General features: G+C 39.6%; 2 long non-coding RNA genes across 2 annotated transcripts in view; one reads left to right on the top strand and one right to left on the bottom strand.

The window, feature by feature from the left end:
- The window catches only part of LOC116689808 (uncharacterized), a 19145-nt gene extending 17542 nt beyond the window's left edge, over window positions 1–1603 (top strand). The window contains exon 3 of the long non-coding RNA XR_004332103.1: window positions 1594–1603. This is a non-coding gene — a long non-coding RNA (uncharacterized LOC116689808). The remainder of the gene's footprint in view (window positions 1–1593) is intronic.
- LOC116689807 (uncharacterized) overlaps window positions 1–3463 on the bottom strand; it is a 26080-nt gene extending 22617 nt beyond the window's left edge. Inside the window, exon 1 of the long non-coding RNA XR_004332102.1 lies at window positions 3424–3463. This is a non-coding gene — a long non-coding RNA (uncharacterized LOC116689807). The remainder of the gene's footprint in view (window positions 1–3423) is intronic.
- Between the last annotated feature and the right edge of the window lie 1511 nt (window positions 3464–4974).

Below are 4974 nucleotides of genomic sequence, written 5' to 3'. Positions count from 1 at the left end.
ACACACACACACACACACACACACACACACACACACACACACACACACACAATTGCCAGTCGGGGGGGATATATATAGTTTACTGTCACAGAGAGAAGAAATTGGGAAGGAAACTGAGAATTCTTTTCTTTGCGTTTTATAAATATGTGACTCAAATCAATTAATCAATGTTTAAAATAGTAGATTAATTTAGAAATTTGTCGACTAATCAACTGATCTTAATGTATCACACTATGTTAGTTGCACACACACACTGTTGTGAGTACATGCAGTTGGGTTGTCGAGCACGTGGAAAAAAACACTCAAGGTGAGTCCGAGATGACGTTGTTAAGTCGGGATGTTTAGTGTTAACCCAAGTTAACACTAAATAACCTTCTCTCTCCGCCTCCAGCAAAGAGACTATGTAGGCCTGAAGCCCCGCCCCTCAAATTGGAACATACCAACTATTCAATGCAGGGGTGTCTCAGGTGACTAGTCAGTTCAAAAGCTCCATACAGCCAAAATGAATATATCTATAACACTAGACATTTTCACATTACATATGTACGATTAACATTAAAAACATGAGGAATAGCCAGGATAACAGGAGATTGAATATTGTCATGATTAACAAAACATATTAACTCCATAAATTTACATATGTTCCAGCAACATTTAAGGTCAGACTTTAAGGCTAAAATAGGTAGCACGCTCACACACACACACACAGCTTTCTGTTCTCAATAACACAGCATCACACACTGCAGTGACAACAACTAGAGCTGCAAAGACGACTCAATTAGTTGTCAAGTATTAAATGAATCATGAAATATTTTTAAAAATTGATTAATTGGGTCTTGTTTTTACCCCCTGAAGTCTAAGGAATTTTTAGGCCTTTATTTCGGAAAGGACAGCTTAAACTTGAAAAGAGAGAGAGAGGGGAATGACACACAGCAAAGGCAACAGATCAGAACCGAACCCACAACCGCTGCATCAAGGACTGAGCCTCTGTTCATGGGCGCACGCTACCAGGTGTGCTACCCCGGCACCCAGAAGAGCCCCATTTACCACAAAGCATCAAAAGGTGGATGTAACTTTTTCAGATATTTTGCAATATTTTTCAGTGTTTGTTGAGTTATACATTTGTTAAATTTTCTATGTTTTATGCTTACAATTGTTTTAAATTCTACAATAGTTGGACTGTGAAAATACAGAAAATGTACAGTAAATATCTGTATTTTAAAAAGAAGTTTTTTGTAGAATTTTGTTTGGCAACTTTTGCTACCAGACTTTTGACTGTTTTTGCATGATTGTTTTTATTGTTTCTTTACCTTAAATTTAAAGACAGAAAGATGCCTCAATTGTAGACAAAATTGTTTACATTTTGTCTTTTTGCATACAATTCAATGTAATTTAACTTTCAATACCATTAAGAAATGGAATTATCCTTTTAAACAAATATATTGTCTCATGATATCAATTTACAGATTACAACCTTTACGTTTTGGGATTTTTGAAAATAAAAGCCTTTTCTGTATTTCTATGGCATTACCACTTAATGTAGAAAAAAAATTATTAAATATTTTTTTTTAATATATTGAATTTGTAATAGAGCACACTCAGGGGTGTGTTATAGCCCTGCTTGTTTTTATTGTTTTTAATAAATATCTGTATTGACTGGATGATCATATCACCGTTTAACTTCCTGCCGTGCGAGCAACAAATCAAAGCTCGCCGAGCCGCTACATTTACATTATTCAAAAACATATGAAAAAGTCATTGATCAACACAATTTTTAAGATCTTATTTAAATGCATTCTCTTTTTTTTAAGATTCAAGGTTCAAGATGCTTTATTATTTTCCACAAAAGGGGAAATTCCCACTGTTGCAGCAGCAAGGGAGAGACACAGATAAACAAACAATAAATAAATAAATAGATTAGGTAATAATTGTACACTTACATTAACCTGGAAATCGAGACCCAAATCTGAAAGATTAAGGGTGTGGCATCAAGTAATGAAAGTCGCCCATCTCAAGGGGCGGCACCAACTACTGCACGCAATTGGATAACACTACGACCAATCACAACAACACACAGGGTATCCAGAGCCGCATATGCTCAGCTACCAGCGGAGCTAACTGGTAGATTAAACTCTGGCCCCGCCTATATCAGATACACCGATGTGATTGGTGCAGCTCGCCTCTGGCCCGCCTACATCAGATACACCGATGTGATTGGTGCAGCTCGCCTCTGGCCCGCCTACATCAGATACACCGATGTGATTGGTGCAGCTCACCTCTGGCCCGCCTACATCAGATAGACCAATGTGATTGGTGCAGCTCAGCTACAGAGGTATAGTTAATGAGCAGCATTACTCGATGCCAGAGGAACATCAAATTCTCGCGAGAACTCTGGATTTCCAGGGTACACTTACATCCTATTTTATTGTTCTTTTTTTTCTATTTGTCACTGCTGCTCAGTGTAACTAGTGTCCCTAGGAGGGGTTGGATCTTCATAAGCCTTTCCTTGGCTTCTGACCTCCCCTGCACAATGTTTTCTTTAATATTGTGTGAATACGCTCAACTAAACATTGGTGGCACATTAAAAAAGAAAATTTCCAACTCCATGTGTCACAAGTGCCCCCTGTTGGAAACAGCAACGCTGTCTCAAGCGGAGGAGGGCACATGGTTTTCATTAGTCTTCTGAGAGTAACAATCAAAAAAACAAACACGTTAATCCCTTAGAACTGATATTGTCACTATGATTGAATTTGCAATTAGAAAGATACTTGCATTGTACAGCAGCAAAATAATTGATTCAATTATTTCTGTGGAAGCAATCACAAAGTGCTCTCTCTCTCTCTCTCTCTCTCTCTCTCATTTCAATTTTAAAAGCTTTATCGGCATGGAAACACATTACTTGTATTGCCAAAGCAGATAATATACAAAAAAGAAATTGACAATAACTGGCAAAACATAAACCACAGCATAAACACCAACTTAAACTTAAATAAAAAACTCTCTCTCTGTATGTCTCTCTTTCTCTCTCTGTATGTCTCTCTCTCTCGCTCTCTTTCTCTCTCTGTATCTCTCTCTCTCTCTGTATGTCTCTCTCTCTGAATGCCCCTCTCTCTCTCTGTATGTATCTCTCTCTCTCTGTATGTATCTCTCTCTCTCTGCATGTATCTCTCTCTCTCTGTATGTATCTCTCTCTTTCTGCATGTATCTCTCTCTGTGTGTCTCTCTGTGTGTGTCTCTCTCTCTCTCTCTGTATGTCTCTCTCTCTTTGAATGTCTCTCTCTCTGTATGTCTCTCTCTCTCTTTGAATGTCTCTCTCTCTGTATGTCTCTCTCTCTCTTTGAATGTCTCTCTCTCTGCATGTCTCCCCCAGGGTAAATGCATTCCAAAACACAAGAATTTCTTCCAGCCCAACTCACATACCACCTCTCTCTTTCTCTCTCTCTCTCTCACACACACAAGCACGTGATGAGAGAGAAGAAGACCACACACTGTTGCAATGCCATGTTCAACAGTCTCACCCCAATGCTGCACGATCACAAAAACCATGTCAACGCACAGGCCTAGGTCATTATGATAATAATAATAATAATAATAATAATAATAATAATAATAATGACAAAAATAATAATAATAATAATAAAAGTCAAATTATATTTGAAAGAGCTTGCATTTATTCTAAAGCCTAACAAACAACAGGAAAAAATAGTGTGCCTGCATGGCTGCTCTCTCATTGTGGTGATTATCATTTGTGTCTCTGGGAATAATAAAACTAAAGGTTTAAATGCCGAATACAAATCCTAATGAACACTGTTAGAAATGAGTCGTGTAGGCTACCTGGATGTTTTGGCCTTGCTAGTTGCAGAAGAAAACACAGGCCGATTTTGCAGACACCTTCCTCGAGTGCAGCAGCAGAAGCTGTCCTGGATCTATCCGGTACACACGGAAACACACGAGACAGAGAGAGAGAGAGAGAGAGAGAGAGAGAGAGAGAGAAACCTCATGCTAATACAGCAACCCTGAATTGAATTGAGAGAGAGCGACAGAGAGAGGGAGAGAGAGAAAAAAAATAAAGAGAGAGGGAGAGCGAGAACGAAGAATAGAGAGACAGACGGAGAGAGGAGAAGAAAACATCCTCGACTGCGGAAAAAGTTTCCGTAAATCAAACTGAGCCAGCCGCAGATATATGCGGGAGAAAGGAGGAGGATCGATAATATTACTCATCTGATGAGTCCCTTGTCTCTGTGTGTGTGTGTGTGTGTGTGTGTGTGTGTGTGTGTGTGATATCTCTGCCCGCTTGCGGGGCTTTTCACCAGATCGCTCGGAAATGCCGCTGACTAGCTCCGCTGCCTCGCTCCGCTGCCTCGGTGTGGAGAGGGCTTCGACCAAGAGTCAACCTCAAGCCTGCAAGAAATCCCCCCTCTCCCTCCTTCTCTCCCCCTGAGACTCAGGGGACAGCCCCCCCCAGGGTGCGCCCTGACGCCCTGAACGTGCGCTGCAGACTCTGTTGAACAGTGCCATGCCACTGTCGGTGAGAACAACAAAAGGTGCATGCAAAGAGCAGAATGTCTATAGGCTGCAGTGCTATAGCAACAAGGAGTCTCTCAACCATGATCCATAGATAATATGGTCTTTATTCGCAGAAACACTCAGATCTAATAAACCACCATGCACTGCAACGATACAAATCAAATGCAGGAATTAACGAGCCAAATATTTGATAATTAGAATCATATTTGTTTACATTTGTTTTTTGGCAAAACCCAGAATCGATAAATAAATGCAGGCTATGAGTTTCCAAAGCAAATATTCCGTTTCCTTCCTCTTACTATTTTCATTTGAACGAGATATTCTCAAGAACTGAAACTGCAATATTTGCTAAGCAAATCTCCCACTTACAAATATGCATTTCTATCTTCAGCCCCAGACAGAATTAGATTTGTATTAATCTTTACATAAAGAAGCAATGGTTCTTAA

Source organism: Etheostoma spectabile, chromosome 5, assembly GCF_008692095.1.
Source record: "Etheostoma spectabile isolate EspeVRDwgs_2016 chromosome 5, UIUC_Espe_1.0, whole genome shotgun sequence".
Classification (NCBI taxonomy): domain Eukaryota; kingdom Metazoa; phylum Chordata; class Actinopteri; order Perciformes; family Percidae; genus Etheostoma; species Etheostoma spectabile.
Note: the sequence above shows the minus strand (reverse complement) of the source record. Positions and strands in the feature narration are given on the sequence as shown.